The sequence below is a fragment of the Manis javanica genome, chromosome X (genome assembly GCF_040802235.1).
Source record: "Manis javanica isolate MJ-LG chromosome X, MJ_LKY, whole genome shotgun sequence".
NCBI lineage: Eukaryota > Metazoa > Chordata > Mammalia > Pholidota > Manidae > Manis > Manis javanica.
Genome location: NC_133174.1, coordinates 61,315,461 through 61,336,633, shown reverse-complemented (window position 1 = coordinate 61,336,633; position 21,173 = coordinate 61,315,461). Strand labels below are relative to the sequence as shown.

Below are 21,173 nucleotides of genomic sequence, written 5' to 3'. Positions count from 1 at the left end.
TTCTGTGCTCTTTTTAGGGATGCTCCCATCTAGAGCAGTCCCTGTAGGATGCCCTGTAGAGGTGGTTTGTGGGAAGCATATTCCCTCAGCTTTTGCTTGTCTGGGAATTGTTTAATCCCGCCATCATATTTAAATGATAGTCGTGCTGGATAAAGTATCCTTGGTTCAAGGCCCTTCTGTTTCATTGCATTAAGTATATCATGCCATTCTCTTCTGGCCTGTAGGGTTTCTGTTGAGAAGTCTGATGTTAGCCTGATGGGTTTTCCTTTATAGGTGACCTTTTTCTCTCTAGCTGCCTTTAAAACTCTTTCCTTGTCTTTGATCCTTGCCATTTTAATTACTATGTGTCTTGGTGTTGTCTCCTTGGATCCTTTCTGTTGGGGGTTCTGTGTAATTCCATGGTCTGTTCGATTATTTCCTCCCCCAGTTTGGAGAAGTTTTCAGCAATTATTTCTTCAAAGAGACTTTCTATCCCTTTTCCTCTTTCTTCTTCTTCTGGTATCCCTATAATACGAATATTACTCCTTTTGGCTTGGTCACATAGTTCTCTTAGTGTTGTTTCATTCCTGGAGATCCTTTTATGTCTCTCTATGTCAGCTTCTATACGTTCCTGTTCTCTGCCTTCTATTCCTTCAATGGCCTCTTGCATCCTATCCATTCTGCTTATAAATCCTTCCAGGGATTGTTTCACTTCTGTGATCTCCTTCCTGACATCTGTGATCTCCTTCCGGACTTCATCCCACTGCTCTTGCATTTTTCTCTGCATCTCATCCCATTGCTCTTGCGTTTTTCTCTGCATCTCTGTCAGCTTGTTCATGATTTTTATTTTGAATTCTTTTTCAGGAGGACTGGTTAGGTCTGTCTCTTTCTCAGGTGTTGTCTCTGTGATCTTTGTCTGCCTGTAGTTTTGCCTTTTCATGGTGATAGAGATAGTTTGCAGAGTTGGTACAAGTGACAGCTGGGAGAGCTTTCCTTCTTGTTGGTTTGTGGCCTTCCTCTCCAAGGAGAATAGCGATCTCTAGTGGCTTGTGCTGGGCAGCTGTGTGCAGACAGGGCTTCTGCTTCCTGCCCAGTTGCTATGGGGTTTATCTCCACTGTTGCTGTGGGCGTGGCCTGGCTGGGGCTGCTCCTGCAAAATGGTGGAGCCCTGTTGGAGGGGGAGCGGCCGGGAGGCTATTTATCTCTGTAAGGGGCCTCTGTGCTTCCTGCTGCCCAGGGGGTTAGAGTGCCCAGAGATCCCCAGATTCCCTGCCTCTGGTCTAAGTGACCTGTCCTGCTCCTTTGGGTCTTCCAAAAAGCACTGTCCAAACCAAAACAACAACAGCAACAATGAGAGAGGGAAGAGAAAAAAAAAAAAAAGGAAAAAATACGCGATTTTTTTTTTTGTCCTCAGGCGCTGGTCCCAGGCACCCGCTCACTGGTCCTGCTGCCCTGTCTCCCTAGGACCAGGGTCCCTGTCCCTTCAAGGCTTCCAAAAAGCACCCACCCACCAGTCCCGCAGGGAAAATCGCGCGATAATCTTTGTCCTCAGGTGCCGGTCCCAGGCACCCGCTCACCAGTCCCGTCGCCCTGCCTCCCTAGCACCGGGGTCCCTGTCCCTTTTAGGCTTCCAAAAAGCGCTCACCAAAAAGAGACAAAAAAGGGGGAAAAACGCGCGATTTCCTCCGTCCTCAGGCGCCGGTCTCAGGCACGCTCCCACCAGTCCCGCAGGGAAATATGCGGGATATTCTTTGTCCTCAGGCGCCGGTCCCAGGCACCCGCTCACCGGTCCCACCACACTGCCTCCCTAGCAACGGGGGCCCTGTCCCTTTAAGGCTTCCAAAAAGCACTTGCCAAAAAAAAAACCGCTGCGGTTTCTTTCCACCCGCCGGGAGCCTGGGGGAGGGGCGCCTGGGTCCCGCCGGGCCGGGGCTTGTACCTTACCCCCTTCGCAAGGTGCTGGGTTCTTGCAGGTGTGGATGTGGTCTGGATGTTGTCCTGTGTCCTGTGGTCTCTATTTTAGGAAGATTTTTCTTTGTTATATTTTCATAGCTCTATGTGTTTTTGGGAGGAGATTTCCACTGCTCTACTCATGCCGCCATCTTGGCTCCACCTCCTCTGTGCCTTCTCTTTTGCACTGTTTGCATATTCCACAAATAAGTGAAATATATATTATTTGTCTGTCTCTGCCTGGCTTATTTCACTGAGCATAAAACCCTTTAGATCTATCCATGTTGTTCCACATGGCAGGATCTGTTTTTTTTTTTGTGGCTGAATAATATTTTATTGTGTACATTTACCACTTCTTTATACATTCATCTATTGATGCACATGTAGGTTGCTTCCATATCTTGGCTATTGCAAATAGTGCAGCAATAAGCATAGGGGTACATATGTCTTTTCAAATCAGGGATCTTGTTTTCTTCAGGTAAAATCCTAGGAGTGGGATTACTGGGTCAAATTGTATTGCTATTTTCAGTTTTTTGAGGAATACCCATACTGCATTTCACAGCAGTTGAACCAATTTCCATTCCCACCAACAGTGAGGAAGGGTTCCCCTTTCACCACATCCTCACCAGCATTTGCTGTTTCTTCTCTTTTGGATAGTGGCCATCCTGACTGGTGTGAGGTGATATCTCATTGTGGTTTAAATTTGCATTTCCCTCATGATTAGTGATGTGGAGCATATTTTCATGTGTCTGTTAGCCATCTGAATTTCTTCCTTGGAGAAATGTCTGTTCAGGTCCTCTGCTCATTGTTTGAGTTATTTGTTTCATGGGTGTTGAGGCATATGAGTTCTTTATGGTCTTTTCACTATCTTTATATATTGTGAATGTTAACCCCTTAACAGATAAATCATTTATGAATATATTCTCATAGTGTAGAATGTCTTTTTGTTCTGCTGATGATTATATCTTTATTTTTAATCTTTGCCATTTTAATTATTTGTGTTGGTGTGGACCTCCTTGGGTTCATTTTGTTTGGAGATTTCTGTGCTTCCTAGGTCTGGACGTCTGTTTCTTTCTCCAGGTTAGGTAAGCTTTTATCCATCATTTCTTCAAATTTTCTGCCCCCTTTTTTCCCTCTTCTTCTGGAACCTCTATTATATGAATGTTATAATGATTGAAGTGTTTATTACGATCCTTTAACCTATCTTCATTTCTTCCTATCCATTTTTCTCTTTGCTCTGCAACTTGGTTGCTTGCCATTACTAGATCTTCCAGATTGCTCATCCATTCTTTTATTTTTTTATTCATTTTATTTTGGTATCATTAATCTACCATTACATGAGTAACATTATGGTTACTAGACTCCCCCCATCATCAAGTCCCCACCACATACCCCATTACAGTCACTGTCCATCAGTGTAGTAAGATGCTATAGAATCACTAGTTGCTTCTCTGTGTGTAGAGCCCTCCCCGTGCCCCCACTCAAATTATGTCTGCTAATCATAATGCCCCCCTTTTCCCCTTGTCCCTCCCTTCCCACCCATCCTCCCCAGTCCCTTTCCCTTTGGTAACTGTTAGTACATTCTTAGGTTCTGTGAGTCTGCTGCCGTTTTGTTCCTTCAGTTTTTTCTTTCTTCTTATACTCTACATATGAGTGAAATCATGTGATACTTTTCTTTTTCTGCCTGGCCTATTTCACTGAGCATAATACCCTCTAGGTCCATCCATGCTGTGGAAAATGGTAGGATCTGTTTTCTTCTTATGGTTGAATAATATCCAATGTGTATATGTACCACATCTTCTTTATCCATTCATCTACTGACCGACACTTAGACTGCTTCCATTTCTTGGCTATTGTAAATAGTGCTGCAATAAACATAGGGGTGCATATGTCTTTTTCAAACCGGGGTGCCACATTCTTGGGGTAAATTCCTAGAAGTGGAATTCCTGGGTCAAATGGTATTTTTATTTTAAGTTTTTTGAGGAACCTCTATACTGTTTTCCATAATGGTCAAACTAATTTACATTCCCACCAGCATTGTAGGAGGGTTCCCCTTTCTCCACATCTTCACCAGTATTTGTCATTGTTTGTCATTTTCATGGTGGCCATGCTTACTGGTGTGAGGTGATATCTTATTGTGGTCTAATTTGCATTTCTCTGATGATTAGTGACGTGGAGCATCTTTTCATGTGCCTGTTGTCCATCTGAATTTCTTCTTTGGAGAAGTGTCTGTTCAGATCCTCTGCCCAGTTTTTAATTGGATTATTTGTTTTTTGTTTATTGAGGTGCATGAGCTCTTTGTATATTTTGAATGTCAACCCATTATCATATATATCACTTATGAATATATTCTCCCATACTGTAGGATGCCTTTTTGTTTTACTGATGGTGTCCTTTGCTGTACAGAAGCTTTTCAGCTTGATATAGTCCCACTTGTTCATTTTTGCTTTTGTTTCCCTTGCCCAGGAAGATATGTTCATGAAAAAGTTGCTCATGTTTATGTCCAAGAGATTTTTTTTTGAGAGGGCATCTCTCATATTTATTGATCAAATGGTTGTTAACAACAATAAAATTCTGTATAGGGGAGTCAATGCTCAATGCACAATCATTAATCCACCCCAAGCCTAATTCTCGTCAGTCTCCAATCTTCGGAAGCATAACGAACAAGTTCTTACATGGTGAACAAGTTCTTACATAGTAAATAAGTTCTTACATGGTGAACAGTACAAGGGCAGTCATCCCAGAAACTTTCGGTTTTGATCATGCATTATGAACTATAAATGATCAGGTCAAATATGAATATTCGTTTGATTATTATACTTGATTTATATGTGCATCCCACATTTCTCCCTTTATTATTATTATTATTATTTTTATTTTTAATAAAATGCTGAAGTAGTAGGTAGATGCAAGATAAAGGTAGAAAACATAGTTTAGTGTAAGAGAGCAAATGTAGATGATCAGGTGTGTGCCTGTAGACTATGTGTTAATCCAAGCTAGACAAGGGCATTAAAACATCCACAGATGCAGAAGATTTCTCTCAAAACAGGGGGGGGGGGTGAGGTTCTGAGCCTCACCACTGTTGATCCCCAATTTCTCACTTGATGGCCCCCCTGCGACTGTGCCTGTCTTAGGTTGTTCCTCCCTTGAGGAATCTTACCCGTCTCTGGCTAACCAGTCATCTTCCGGGGCCATACAGGGTGATGTAAAGTTGGTAAGTGAGAGAGAAACCATATTGTTTGAAAAGGTTAGCTTTTTACTTCTTTGCAGATTTATGCCCTGTGGCTTCTATGCCCAGCATTTGTCTTGAGGTATCTTTACCACTTGGAGGAATTATGATACTCGGTAAATTTAATATGAGGCACGAATTCTAATTAAGGGTTGTAATTAGAAAGGAAGAAGAAAAGCTATAGAGGTAGCAGGCAGAAGAAAACATGGGAGGATTATTTCTTTGACATATCTTCTTGTAGAGTAACTTGAGCATGTGTAGGTTTTAAACTACTAATTAAATTGTGCACACACATTAATATAATAGGAATACAGTGACATAACCAAAGCAGATCTATAATTACCAGCTATCTCCAGTGAAGCCAAGAAAACCAGTTAGGCACCCTAGGCATTTGTGAAAATTTGTCTATGATATGATGGATATTGTCCAACTGTACGTGAACAGTCTGAGAGAAATCAGACAAATTAAAACAACCCATTCCTGGGAACTGTTCACATCCCATATGTTCTTTTAACAGTAGATAGTCTGTAGTTGTAAGATTTTGGAGTGCTACAAACTTGCACTTCTCCTAATTCTTGGTTGAGTTCCAACAGTATAGATCGAGTCAAATTTGTTGTTTTACTGAAAGCACAGGCCAGCTTAGATATCTCCTTCTTTATTCCAATGGCAAGTCCAGGAACCAGTGGGATGGATGTAGTTACAACTGCAGCATCGCCTGGATCTTTGTTGAGGATTTTTGATGATCATCTACTGGTATGACTCTTCCAGAGGGTGCTGATGTTGGAAGTTCTTCTTCATATCGTATCTTAGTTCATTTTCTGGGTAGCCAAATTATGCTTTGATCCTCTGTATAAACACAAACAGACCCTTTGCCCACACGTTGATATGCCCTTCATACCATTGTGTAGAACTCATTGGAGGTCACCACACAGGAACTGCTTTTTTTTTTAAGAGAAAGGAATATTATCAGAAAAGTGTATGTCCATAGCCGATCATCTGACACCCTTTAAGTGATCAAAATTAAAGATATTTAAAGCATGCATTAATTGTGGATTAATAGTTAGTTTCATCCAAATAAGGAGTAATCCCTCTTTTATTTCTTTCTTTTTTATCTTTAATCTACAATTACATGAAGAATATTATGTTCACAAGGTCTCCCCTATACCAGATCCCCCCTATAAACCACTTTACAGTCACTGTCCATCAGCATAGCAAAATGTTGTAGGATCACTACTTGCCTTCTCTGTGTTGTACAGCCCTCCCATTTCTCCCTCCCCCCTATGCATGCTAATCTTAGTACCCCCTTTCTTCTCCCCCCCCTTATCCCTCGCTACCCACCCATCCTCCCCAGTCCCTTTCCCTTTGGTACCTGTTAGTCCACTTTTGGGTTTTGTAATTCCGCTGCTGTTTTGTTCCTTCAGTTTTTCCTTTGTTCTTATACTCCATAGATGAGTGAAATCATGTGGTATTTCTCTTTCTCTGCTTGGCTTATTGCACTGAGCATAATACCCTCCAGGTCCATCCATGTTGCTGCAAATGGTAGGATTTGCCCTCTTCTTATGGCTGAGTAGTATTCCATTGTGTTTATGTACCACATCTTCTTTATCCATTCATCTACCGATGGACATTTAGGTTGCTTCCAATTCTTGGCTATTGTAAATAGTGCTGCGATAAACACAGGGGTGCATCTGTCTTTCTCAAACTTGATTGCTGCGTTCTTAGGGTAAATTCCTAGGAGTGGAATTCATGGGTCAAATGGTAGGTCTGTTTTGAGCATTTTGATGAACCTCCATACCGCTTTCCACAATGGTTGAACTAATTTACATTCCCACCATCAGTGTAGGAGCGTTTCCCTTTTTCCACAGCCTCGCCAACATTTGTTGTTATTTGTCTTTTGGATGGCAGCCATCCTTACTGGTGTGAGGTGATATCTCATTGTAGTTTTAATTTGCATTTCTCTGATAATTAGCGATGTGGAGCATCTTTTCATGTGTCTGTTGGCCATCTGTATTTCTTTTTTGGAGAACTGTCTGTTCAGTACCTCTGCCCATTTTTTAATTGGATTATTTGTTTTTTGTTTGTTGAGGTGGGTGAGCTCTTTATATATTTTGGACGTCAAGCCTTTATCGGATCTGTCATTTTCAAATATATTCTCCCATACTGTAGGGTTCCTTTTTGTTCTATTGATGGTGTCTTTTGCTGTACAGAAGCTTTTCAGCTTAATATAGTCCCACTTGTTCATTTTTGCTATTGTTTTCCTTGCCCAGGGAGATATGTTCAAGAAGAGGTCACTCATGTTTATGTCTAAAAGTTTTTGCCTATGTTTTTTTCTAAGAGTTTTATGGTTTCATGACTTACATTCAGGTCTTTGATCCATTTTGAATTTACTTTTGTGTATGTGGTTAGACAATGGTCCAGTTTCATTCTCCTACATGTAGCTGTCCAGTTTTGCCAGCACCATCTGTTGAAGAGACTGTCATTTCACCATTGTATGTCCATGGCTCCTTTATCAAATATTAATTGACCATATATGCTTGGGTTCATATCTTGAGTCTCTAATCTGTTCCACTGGTCTGTGGCTCTGTTCTTGTGCCAGTACCAAATTGTCCTGATTACTATGGGTTTATAGTAGAGCTTGAAGTTGGGGAGTGAGATCCCCCCTACTTTATTCTTCTTTCTCAGGATTGCTTTGACTATTCAGGGTCTTTGGTGTTTCCATACAAATTTTTGAATTTTTTCTTCCAGTTCATTGAAGAATGTTGCTGGTAATTTGATAGGGATTGCATCGAATCTGTATATTGCTTTGGGCAGGATGGCCATTTTGATGATATTAATTCTTCCTAGCCATGAGCATGGGATGAGTTTCCATTTGTTAGTGTCCCCTTTAATTTCTCTTAAGAGTGACTTGTAGTTCAGGGTATAGGTCTTTCACTTCTTTGGTTAGGTTTATTCCTAGAGATTTTATTCTTTTTGATGCAATTGTGAATGGAATTGCTTTCCTGATTTCTCTTTCTATTGGTTCATTGTTAGTGTATAGGAAAGCTACAGATTTCTGTGTGTTAATTTTGTATCCTGCAACTTTGCTGTATTCCGATAGCAGTTCCAGTAGTTTTGGAGTGGAGTCTTTAGGGTATTTTATGTACAATATCATATCATCTGCAAATAGTGACAGTTTAACTTCTTCTTTACCAATCTGGATTCTTTGGGGGCCTGGCCTACGGCCGAGGCTGAGCCCCACTCTAGCTTGAAAACACCCTAAAGATGGTGCCTGCTTCCTAGACACCACCCTTCCTGGCCCTACAGCTCAGTGCATAAGGAAGTCTCCATGATTGGCTTGTCCCCATTTCCGTGCTCGTGCTCATAGCATGCTTTTCACATGTTTCCAATAAGACTGAACCTGGTGCGTTATCAGTCAGCTGATTGGTTGGGATATGCCATATAAGCTACTGCCCTGGAGGAAGTGGGTGGTGGTTGTTGTTTTTTGCTTTTGCCTTTCGCTAGTTGGATGCTCAGACACCCATAATAAAGATTCCTAACGAACCAGACCTTTGGTGATCATTCTCCTGCCGTCGCCCTAGGTGGTGGGACGTGATAGCTGGTGCCGAAACCCGGGATGAAAACCTGGCGTCTGAGGACGGAGTGGAACCTCTCACCCCGCCGCAATCCGAGTGGATACCCTTTGGAAGAGTTACACGAGTGACTGACATTTTGGAGAGTGGTGAGTATGGTCAGGGACAAAGTGAAAGCAACATCAGGTCGTGGGAATGCAAGCAATTGTGGTGTGTGTGTTTAGCCTTTGTGTTCCTTGTCTTGTTCTGTCTTAGTCTGTATACGTTTCTGCGTTTCCTCACGAAAGAATAAGAGCGCTGTGGATAGTTCACAGGTAAAGCGACGTAGACTGAAGTTCGTGGGAAGCGACGAAAACCAGTTAGCGAGGACTCTCAGGCTGTAAGGAGACTCAATTCAGGGGTACGAGCACGGGCGCACGTAACCTCAACTTAGAATAGAGTCAACCTCCTTTCCTCTGCACTATGGGTTCAGAGGTGTCTAGGATGCGGGCAGAGGAACCACTCTGGGCACTCCTAAGGGCTAATGGAACTCCATTAAAGGCTAAAACTGCGAGGGCTTTCTTACATACTGTTGAGAAGCATGCACAGTGGTTTTTGGATGAGGAAAGGATCACTGCCCCCTTGTGGGAAAGACTAGGGAACGATTTGTGCAAAGCAGATCAAGTGGAACCGCTCCCGGTAGGGACGATTCCTATATGAAGTCTAGTCAGGGGGTGCCTTAAGGAGGATAAGCCAAGCTGCAGAGAGGCTATAAGAGAGGGGGAGGAAGTCCTGGAAGATGTCCGGGAGGAAAGATCCTCCGCTAGGACCTCAGAGAGGGGGTCCGAGCAAGGAGGATCTACAGATGAGGAAGGGGAGCTATCAGGGGAGGAATTAGAAAAGCATATAAGGAGACTTAGAATCGTCCAGAGGAAGGAACACCCTATCCCCCGCAGTTATCCCTCCCTAACACAGCTGAGGCAACAGAAAGAGGAAGAGGAGTCGGAGGACACCCCTCTCTCAACAACCCTGAAACCGTCCTTGAAAATGGTGCCATCAGACCCCCCTCTTCCTCTGGCTTCATTTGCAGAATGGCCCCCGTATCACGTACAGCTCTGTCGTCGTACATGTGATTGCAATCAAGGACTAGAAAGAGGGGGGTGGAGGGAGTGGCTGAGAGAACAAGGAAGTGCCGCTTTCCCTGTATTTGAAGACCCTAATACACAACAGAGGTATCATCAAGCCCTAGATTTCAAGGTCATTAAAAGTGTGAAGGAAGCATCCACACGTATGGCCCCCAGGCAGCTTTCACTGTTTCTTTAGTGGAGTCAGTAGCTTCTCTTAATCTGACGCCAGATGATTGGGCCAATGTAGCAAGAGCAGCCCTCTCTGGAGGTCAGTACCTGACATTTAAGACAGCCTGGCAAGAATTTTCACAGGACACGGCTCGGCATAATGCCACAGCAGGTAATCATCAATGGAACTTAGACATGTTGATGGGCATGGGTCCATATTTGGGTCAACAGAATCAGGTAGGATTCCCCCCAGCGGTATATATGCAAATAGCTGCGGCAGCAGTGAGGGCCTGGAAGATGCTGCAAGGCACAGGTGACCTACAGGGTCAGCTGTCAAAGGTGTTGCAAGGATCTAATGAGCCATATGCAGACTTTCTAGCCAGACTGATAAAAACAGCCGGTCGCATATTTGGTGATGTTAGCCAGACCGATGCAAACAGCCGGTTGCATATTTGATGATGTTGATACTGCTATGCCCCTTGTGAAGCAGCTGGCCTATGAGCAGGCCAACAAATGGTGTAGGGAGGCCATAAGACCCTGGAAGAACAAAGATCTGAGTACTTATATTAAGGTTTGTAGGGACATTAATGACAGCGTGGTGCAAGGACAGGTTATGGCCGCAGCCATAACTCAGGGATTGAGAGATGCTCGTGGCAGGTCAACCCCTCCTGGGGCCTGTTTCTACTGCAAACAAATGGGTCATTTGAAAAGAGATTGTCCCAAGTTGAAGGAAGCCAACAAACCTGCTAGCAGGCCCAAACCAAGATTATGCCCGAGATGTAGAAAAGGAAATCACTGGGCCAGTGAGTGTAGGTCAGTAGTGGATGTGGAAGGCCGACCGCTGCCCCTTCAAGAGCCAAAAAACAGGAGGAGGGGCCCTCCACCCCAGGGCCCGCAAATGTATGGGGTGGTTCAACAGATACCCAGAACTCACCACCCTTTGACAGATCAGAGAGTTCACCCAGCACCGAGGGATCACGGAGAGCAACAGCAGGAAGCGCAAGAGTGGACATCTGTGCCGCCACCAGACTTGTATTGACCCCCGAGATGGGAGTTCAAGTCGTAGAGTCAGATTTTAAGGGACCTTTGGCAAAAGGAGTAGTGGGTCTCTTATTGGGCTGGAGCTCCACTACTAAAGCAGGGTTAATAGTACACCCAGGAGTTATAGATCCAGACTATGAAGGAACAGTTAAAATTATGGTCTCCTCCCCACGAGGAATCATGGCTATTAGCCCAGGAGATCGCATTGCTCAAATTCTTATGCTTCCTAGCAAACATGATTTGTATGCTCATAAAAATGCTGTTCGAGGACAGCAAGGGTTTGGGTCTTCTGGGGCTCCGCTGGCTTGTCTTACATTGGATTTGGGAACCAGGCCCATGCACACCTTAGAGATCAGAGGTAGGCATTTCTCAGGATTGCTGGACACAGGAGCAGACCGTAGTATCATAAAGGAAGATGAATGGCCGAAGGAATGGCCTTTAAATCGAGCTGCACAAACCTTAAGAGGACTCGGGATAGCCCAAGCGCCCCTATGTAGTGCTGCTTCACTGTCTTGGATGGACCAAGAAGGGCACGAGGGGATAATTCAACCCTTCATGCTAAACATACCCGTGTCCCTCTGGGGAAGAGATGTACTAACCCAAATGAATCTCAAATTGACCACGGAAACTTTCTACAGCGAACAGTCTAACTGCATTATGAAAAGACAGGGCTACCCCAGGACAGGTGGACTTGGGAAGAACTTGTCGGATCGAGAAAAGCCCATTCCTTTGTCTAACATTATGCCCAGTCAATTTGGAGAGCCTGGGCTGGGTTTTTCCTCGGGGCCACTGAAGGAGAACAGCAAATAAAGATTCAGTGGCGATCTGAGAATCCTGTGTGGGTTCCTCAGTGGCCCCTTACTAAAGAGAAGAAGGAAGCAGCCCCCACACTTTAGTACAGGAGTAGCTTGCTGCCAAGCATATTCAGGCCTCTACCTCCCCCTGGAACACACCTATTTTTGTGATAAGAAAGAAAACAGGGAAGTGGAGGCTTTTACATGACCTTAGAGCTGTAAATAAGCAGATGGTGTTTATGGGCTCAATACAACTGTGTTTGCCACTGCCCATGGCCCTGCCTAAGGATTGGGAAACGATAGTTGTGGATATCAGACTGTTTCTTTTCTATCCCCCTTCACCCTGAAGATTGTGCCAAATTTGCCTTTACCATACCTGCCATTAACCATGACCGCCCAGATGAGCGCTATGAATGGAGAGTATTACCGCAGGGAATGGCCAATAGCCCCACTATGTGTCAACTATATGTGAGTAAGGCTTTGTCAGTTGTCAGAGGAAAGTTTCCTAACATGATCATCTACCATTATATGGATGACATCCTTTTGTGTCATGAGAGCAGCAGGGAGCTAGAGCAAGGTCTCTGTTTCTTGCAGTCGCACTTCCAAAAATGGGGCCTGGCTATAGCCCCAGAAAAAATCCATAAGACTAGTGCCAAGAGTTATTTAGGAATGAGATTAGAAAGCACCCTGGCCAGACCCTTGAATATAGTTATAAGGACAGATCACCTAAAAAATCTTGATGATTTCCAGAAACTGCTTGGTGATATAAATTGGGTGCGACACTATCTAAAGCTTACTGATGAAGAGCTCCAACCTCTCTATGCTATACTGAGAGGTGACCCAGATCTGACATCACCCCGCTCACTCACTGATCAGGCAAGAAGGGCATTGGAACTTGTCCAATCCCGTTTAGAACTTGCTCAAGTGGATAGAATAAATTATCAGAAACCTCTTTCCTTTATTACGCTTCCCAGCAATCATAGCCCCACAGGCATGCTCTGGCAAGAGGGACCCTTTCTGTGGGTGTATTTAGCTCATTCAACAGGAAAGACGTTGATTTGGTACCCACAGTCTATAGCGGACTTAATCCTCAAGGGAATCAAGGTGGCAGTCAAAACCTTTGGAATAGCGCTCTCTATTATCATAACTCCATACTCAGCAACACAGTTAGAGTGCCTTGCCTCTTGTTGTGACACATGGGCCATTGTACACACCGTCTCTCAAGCCTCCTTTGACAATCATTACCCAAAGCATCCGTGGCTACAATTTTGCTTGTCTAACCCAGTTGTTTTCTCGAGAAACACCAGACATAAACCCATACCTAAAGTAAGAGTACTGTTCACTGATGGTTCTAAAACTGGCATTAGGGCCATAGTCACTGATGATGGCTCATGGATCTTCAAGTTTGCGACTACCTCAGCCCAACAGACAGAACTATTGGCAGTGATGCGAGCATTTGAGCTCTTTCCAAAGGAACCCTTTAACCTTCTATCAGACAGCCAGTATGTAGTGAATGCCGTCTCTGCAATAGAGTGTGCAGGTCACATTAACCCCTCCTCATCCGTCTTAAATATTCTTAGATGCCTACAGCAGATAATTTGGGACCATTCAGACCCCTTTTTCATTGGACATATAAGAGCTCATACCTCCCTTCCGGGGCCCCTCGCCGAGGGAAACCATCGCGCAGATTCCCTGACTAGGGAATCTACTATGTTTGTGGTAACAGACCCTGCGGAACAGGCCAATCTATTTCACAAGAAATTTCACGCTAATGCCACCACCCTCTGCCTGAAGTTCCAGATCACTAGAGAACAGGCGAGAGCCATAGTGGTCAGCTGCAAGTGATGTGTATTGCTTCTTCCCTCTACCCCCATAGGGGTTAACCCAAAAGGATTGCTTCCCAACCACATTTGGCAAATGGATGTCACTCACATCCCCGAATTTGGCAGGATGAAATATGTTCATGTGTCTCTGGACACCTGCTCAGGTGTTATCTTTGCATCCTGCCACACGGGGGAGAAATCTCGGGATGTCATTTCCCATTGTTTGCAAGCATTTTTGGCCTGGGGAAAGCCCAAGCATCTGAAAACGGACAATGGGCCAGCGTATTCATCCAAACCATTCCTTACCTTTGTCAAAACTCTAGACATCAAACATACTACCGGCACTCCCCACAACCCTTAGGGTCAGGGTATGGTGGAACGCACCCACCTCACCCTCAAGAATGCCTTATATAAACAAAAAGGGGGAATAGGAGAAGACTTTAGATCCCCCAGAGACAAATTAAACATCACATTATTCATTTTAAACTTTTTAACACTGGACAAAAATGGCCTCAGTGCAGCAGAGCGGCACAGCCAACAATCCAATCCAAAACACATGCCTAAAGTTTTGTGGAAGGATGTGTTGGAAGGAACATGGAAAGGCCCAGACCCAGTGATAATCTGGACCCGAGGCTTGGTTTGTGTTTTTCCACAGGACCAGCAGAACCCCGTTTGGGTGGCTGAACGTCTGATATGCAGAGTGGAAAATCCTGGAGCGGAGGTACAAGATGATCGCACTGCTTCTGCTCCTGCCATGGATCCTACAGCAGGCGATGGCAGAGCCGAGCAGCAGCTGCAGCCACCGCCACACTGACTATCACCATTCCTATGGCAGAGATGCTGAATGGTCTGTCCCAGGCTACTGCCTCGGCAATGACAACACAGAACGTCATCAACGGCCATTTTAAGAATGGGATGGCCTTGGTCAACCAACGCATGAACCTTCTTCAAGAACAATTGGACCTCTTGGGGGAGGTTTTGTCTGTGGGCTGCGTATACGGGGGTGTATTACTGGTATTCCTTTTCATAATTATTCTAAAGCTGCCAACTTTAGACAGTTAGGCAAGATGTTAAACGCCACCAAAGCCTGGTCAGGTGTAGGTGTCATAGGAATATTGCCAATTGTGGGCCTCCTCCTGCTTGGGAGGAAAGTCTGTTCCATACAAAAACAGCAATGGGGAGAATGGAAGGTCCTGTTGCAGGCCATGGTGGCGCTAGAGGAAGGCATCTCCCCTAGAGTATGGCTTAATATGCTGGATCAGTAGTCAAGGACGGGTAAGATCAGGAGCTGCGCATATCAACCTAAGACAGGGCGCAGACCTAAGTTGTCTGTTGCCTGAGGACAGGTAAGAATGCCACAGACTCCGGACGACCTAAGACAGGCATGACCCTGACAGCCCTTTGGTTATAAAACAATAAAGGGGGAGATGTGGGGGCCCGGCCTACGGCCGAGGCTGAGCCCCACTCTAGCTGGAAAACACCCTAAAGATGGCGCCTGCTTCCTAGACACCACCATTCCTGGCCCTACAGCTCAGCGCATAAAGAAGTCTCCATGATTGGCTTCTCCCCATTTCCATGCTCGTGCTCATAGCATGCTTTTCACATGTTTCCAATAAGACTGAACCTGGCGCGTGATCAGTCAGCTGATTGGTTGGGATATGCTATATAAGCTACTGCCCTGGAGGAAGTGGGTGTTGGTGGTTGTTTTTTGCTTTTGCCTTTCGCTAGATGGATGCTCGGACGCCCATAATAAAGATTCCTAACGAACCAGGCCTTCGGTGATCGTTCTCCTGCCATCGCCCTAGGTGGCGGGACGCGATAGAATCCTTGTATTTCTTTGTTATGTCTGATTGCCATGGCTAGGACCTCTAGTACTATGTTAAATAACAGTGGGGAGAGTGGGCATCCCTGTCTAGTTCCCGATATGAGAGGAAAAGCTTTCAGCTTCTCGCTGTTCAGTATCATGTTGGCTGTGGGTTTATCATATATGGACTTTATTATGTGGAGGTACTTGCCCTTCTATTCCCATTTTGCTGAGAGTTTTTATCATGAATGGATGTTGAATTTTATCAAATGCTTTTTCAGCATCTATGGAGATGATCATGTGGTTTTTGTCTTTCTTTTTGTTGATGTGGTCGATGAAGTTGATGGATTTTCAAATGTTGTACCATCCTTGCATCCCTGGGATGAATCCCACTTGGTCATGGTGTATGATCCTTATGATATGTTGTTGAATTCTGTTTGCTAATATTTTATTGAGTATTTTTGTATCTACATTCATCAGGGATATTGGTCTGTAATTTTCTTTTTTGGTGGGGTCTTTGCCTGGTTTTGGTATTAGGGTGATATTGGCTTCATAGAAGGAGTTTGGGAGTAATCCCTCCTCTTCTATTTTTTGGAAAACTTTTAGGAGAATGGGTATTATGTCTTCTCTGTGTGTCTGATAAAATTCCGAGGTAAATCCGTCCAGCCCTGGGGTTTTGTTCTTGGTTAGTTTTTTGATTACCCTTTCAATTTCTTTGCTCGTAATTGGTTTGTTTAACTTTTGTGTTTCTTCCTTGGTCAGTCTTGGAAGGTTGTATTTTTCTAGGAAGTTGTCCATTTCTTCTAGGTTTTCCAGCTTGTTGGCATATAGGTTTTCATAGTAGTCTTTAATAATTCTTTGTATTTCTGTGGAGTCTGTCGTGATTTTTCCATTGTCATTTCTGATTTTGTTGATTTGTGTTGATTCTCTTTTTCTCTTAATAAGTTTGGCTAGAGGCTTATCTATTTTGTTTATTTTCTCAAAGAACCAGCTCTTGGTTTCATTGATTTTTGCTATTGTTTTATTCCTCTCAATTTTGTTTATTTCTCCTTTGATCTTTATTATGTCCCTCCTTCTGCTGACTTTTCACCTCATTTGTTCTTCTTTTTCCAGTTTCGATAATTGTGATGTTAGAGTATTCATTTGGGGTTGTTCTTCCTTCTTCAGGTGTGCCTGGATCGCTATATACTTTCCTCTTAAGACTGCTTTCACTGCTTCCCACAGAAGTTGGGGATTTGTTTTGTTGTTGTCATTTGTTTCTATATATTCCTTGATCTCTATTTTGATTTGTTCGTTCATCCATTGATTATTTAGAAGCATCTTGTTAAGGCTCCATGTGTTTGTGAGCCTTTTTGTTTTCTTTGTAGAATTTATTTCTAGTTTTATACCTTTGTGGTATGAAATATTGGTTGGTAGAATTTTAATATTTTGGAATTTACTGAGGCTCTTTTTGTGGCCTAGTATGTGGTCTATTCTGGAGAATGTTCCATGTGCACTTGAGAAGAATGTATATCCTGTTGCTTTTAGATGTAGAGTTCTATAGTTGTCTATTAGGTCCATATGTTCTATTGTGTTGTTCAGTGCCTGTGTGTCCTTACTTATTTTCTGCCCGTTGGTTCTATCCTTTGGGGTGAGTGGTGTGTTGAAGTCTCCTAAATGAATGCATTGTAGTCTATTTCCCTCTTTAGTTCTGTTAGTATTTGTTTCACATATACTGGTGCTCCTGTGTTGGGTGCATATATATTTAGAATGGTTATATCCTCTTGTTGGACTGAGCCCTTTATCATTATGTAGTGTCTTTCTTTATCTCTTGTTACTTTCTTTGTTTTGAAGTCTATTTTGTCTGATATTAGTACTGCAACCCCTGTTTTCTTCTCACTGTTGTTTGCCTGAAATATGTTTTTCTATCCCTTGACTTTTAGTCTCTGCATGTCTTTGGGTTTGAGGTGAGTTTCTTGTAAGCAGCATATAGATGGGTCTTGCTTTTTTATCCATTCTATTACTCTGTGTCTTTTAATTGGTGCATTAAGTCCATTTACATTTAGGGTGACTCTTGAGAGATATGTACTTATTGCCATTGCAGGCTTTAAATTTGTGCTTACCAAAGGTTCAGGGTTAGCCTCTTTACTATCTTACTGCCTAAGTTATCTCGCTTATTGAGCTTTTATATACACTGTCTGGAGATTCTTTTCTTCTCTCCCTTCTTATTCCTCCTCCTCCTTTCTTCATATGTTGTGTGTTTTGTTCTGTGCTCTTTTTAGGGGTGCTCCCATCTAGAGCAGTCCCTGTAAGATGCCCTGTAGAGGTGGTTTGTGGGAAGCAAATTCCCTCAGCTTTTGCTTGTCTGGGAATTGTTTAATCCCACCATCATATTTAAATGATAATCATGCTGGGGACAGTATCCTTGGTTCAAGGCCCTTCTGTTTCATTGCATTAAGTATATCATGCCATTCTCTTCTGGCCTGTAGGGTTTCTGTCAAGAAGTCTATTGAAAGCCTGATGGCTTTTCCTTTATAGGTGACCTTTTTCTCTCTAGCTGCCTTTAAAACTCTTTCCTTGTCTTTGATCCTGCCGTTTTAATTATTATGTGTCTTGGTGTTGTCCTCCTTGGGTCCTTTCTGTTTGGTGTTCTGTGTATTTTCGTGGTCTGTTCGATTATTTCCTCTCCCAGTTTGGGGAAGTTTTCAGCAATTATTTCTTCAAAGACACTTTCTATCCCTTTTCCTTTCTCTTCTTCTGGTACCCCTATAATACGAATATTGTTCCTTTTCGATTGGTCACATAGTTCTCTTAGTATTGTTTTGTTCCTGGAGATCCTTTTATCTCTCTCTATGTCAGCTTCTATACGTTCCTGTTCTGGTTTCTATTCCTTCAATGGCCTCTTGCATCTTATGCATTCTGCTTGTAAATCCTTCCAGGGATTGTTTCACTTCTGTGATCTCCTTCCTGACATCTGTGATCTCCTTCCGGACTTCATCCCACTGCTCTTGCATTTTTCTCTGCATCTCATCCCATTGCTCTTGCGTTTTTCTCTGCATCTCTGTCAGCATGTTCATGATTTTTATTTTGAATTCTTTTTCAGGAGGACTGGTTAGGTCTGTCTCCTTCTCAGGTGTTGTCTCTGTGATCTTTGTCTGCCTGTAGTTTTGCCTTTTCATTGTGATAGAGATAGTTTGCAGAGCTGTTACGAGTGATGGCTGGAAGTGCTTTCCTTCTTGTTGGTTTGTTGCCTTCCTCTCCTGGGAGAATAGCGACCTCCAGTGGCTTGTGCTGGGCAGCTGTGCGCAGACAGGGCTTCTGCTTCCAGCCCGGCTGCTATGGAGTTTATCTCCGGTGTTGCTGAGGGCGTGACCTGGCTTGGGCTGCTGCTGCAAAATGGTGGACCCGCAGAAGCCTGTGGGTATTTATCTCTGTAAGGGGCCTCTGTGCTCCCTGCTGCCCAGGGGATTAGAGTGTCTAGAGATCCCCAGATTCCCTGCCTCTGGACTAAGTGTCCTGCCCTGCCCCTTTAAGACTTCCAAGAAGCACTCTCCAACCAAAACAACAACAGCAACAAAAAATAAATAAATAAATATATAAATAATTAAATAATAATAAAAAAAAGAAAACGCACTATTTTCTTTGTCCTCACGCACCGGTCTCAGGCACCTGCTCACCAGTTTTGCTGCCCTGTTTCCCTAGTATTGGGGTCCCTGTCCCTTTAAGACTTCCAAGAACCACTCACCAAAAAAAAAAACAAAGAAAAAAAAATGGCCGCTCCCATTTCTTTGTTCTCTTGCATTGGCCTCAGGTACGCACTCACTGGTCCTGCCTCCCTGTTTCCCTAGTATCCAGGACCCCGCACATGCACTGTGTCTGCACTCTGGTCCGGATGTCTGGGGCTGGATGTTCCGCAGTCCTGGGCTCCTTCTCCCTCCCGCTCAGATCTCTCTCTTCCCGCTGGGAGCTGGGGGGAGGGGCGTTCGGGACCCACCAGGCCGTAGTTTGTATCTTACCCCCTTTGCGAGGCGCTGGGTTCTCACAGGTGTGGATGTGGTCTGGATGTTGTCCTGTGTCCTCTGGTCTCTATTTTAGGAAGAGTTGTCTTTGTTATATTTTCATAGATATATGTGGTTTTGGGAGGAGAATTCTGCTGCTCTACTCATGCCGCCATCTTGGCTCCGCCTGCCCAAGAGATTTTTGCCGATGTTTTCTTCTAAGTGTTTTATGGTTTCATGACGTACATTGAGGTCTTTGATCCATTTTGAATTTATTTTTGTTCATGGGGTTAGACAATGATCCAGTTTCATTCTCTTACATGTAGCTGTCCAGTTTTACCAGCACCAGCTATTGAAGAGGCTGTCATTTCTCCATTGTATATCCATGGCTCCTTTATTGTATATTAATTGACCATATATGTGTGGGTTAATATCTGGACTCTCTATTCTTTTCCACTTGTCTGTGGGTCTGTTTTTGTGCCAGTGTCAAATTGTCTTGATTACTGTGGCTTTGTAGTAGAGCTTGATGTTGGGAAGTGAGAGGCCCCATGCTTTATTCTTCCTTCTCAGGAATGCTTTGGCTATTTGGGGTCTTCTTTGGATCCATATTAATTTTAGAACTATTTGTTCCAGTTCATTGAGTAATGCTGTTGGTATTTTGATTGGGATTGCATTGAATCTGTAGATTGCTTTAGGCAGGATGGCCATTTTGACAATATTCATTCTTCTTACCCAACAGCATTGAATGAGTTTCCATTTCTTAGTGTCCTCTTTAATTTCTCTTAAGAGTGCCTTGTAGTTTTCAGGCTATAGGTCTCTCACTTCCTTGTTTAGGTTTATTCCTAGGTATTTTGTTCTTTTTGATGCAATTGTGAATGAAATTGTTTTCCTAATTTATCTTTCTGCTAGGTCATCTTCAGTGAATATGAAAGCAACAGATTTCTATGTATTAATTTTGTATCCTGCAATTTTGCTCAATTTAGATATTACTTCTAGTAGTTTTGGAGTGGAGTCTTTAGGGTTTTTTATGTGGAATATCATGTCATCTGCAAATAGTGACAGTTTGACTTCTTTACCAATTTGGATTCCTTGTATTTCTTTGTTTTGTGTAATTGCTGTGGCTATGACCTCCAGTACTATGTTTAATAACAGTGAGGAGAGTGCGCATCCCTCTCTTGTTTCCAATCTTAGGTGAAAAGCTTTCAGCTTCTTGCTGTTTAGTATGATGTTGGTTGTGGGTTTGTCATATATGGCCTTCATTATGCTGAGTTATTTGCCTTCTATACCCACTTTGTTGAGAGTTTTTGTCATGAATGGATGCTGAATTTTGTTGAATGCTTTTTCAGCATCTTTGGAGATAATCATGTGGTTTTTGTCTTCTTTTTGTTGATTTGGTGAATGGTGTTGATGGATTTTCGAATGTTGTACCATCCTTGCATACCTGAGATGAATTCCACTTGATCGTGGTGTATGATCCTCTTGATGCATTTTTGAATTAGGTTTGCTAATATTTTGTTGAGTTTTTTTGCATGTATGTTCACCAGGGATATTGGTCTGTAGTTTTCTTTTTTGGTGTGGTCTTTGCCTGGTTTTTGTATTAGAGTGATGCTGGCTTCATAGAATGAGTTTGGAAGTATTCCTTCCTTTTCTATTTTTTGGAAACCTTTAAGGAGAATGGGAATTATGTCTTCTCTATACGTCTGATAAAATTCTGTGGTTACTCCATCTGGTCC

General features: G+C 43.3%; 1 long non-coding RNA gene across 1 annotated transcript in view; it reads left to right on the top strand.

Moving 5' to 3' along the window:
• The window catches only part of LOC118973149 (uncharacterized), a 46,458-nt gene extending 31,130 nt beyond the window's left edge, over positions 1–15,328 (top strand). Inside the window, exons 2-3 of the long non-coding RNA XR_012127492.1 lie at positions 8,737–8,876; positions 14,315–15,328. This is a non-coding gene — a long non-coding RNA (uncharacterized lncRNA). The remainder of the gene's footprint in view (positions 1–8,736; positions 8,877–14,314) is intronic.
• The last annotated feature ends 5,845 nt before the right edge of the window (positions 15,329–21,173 follow it).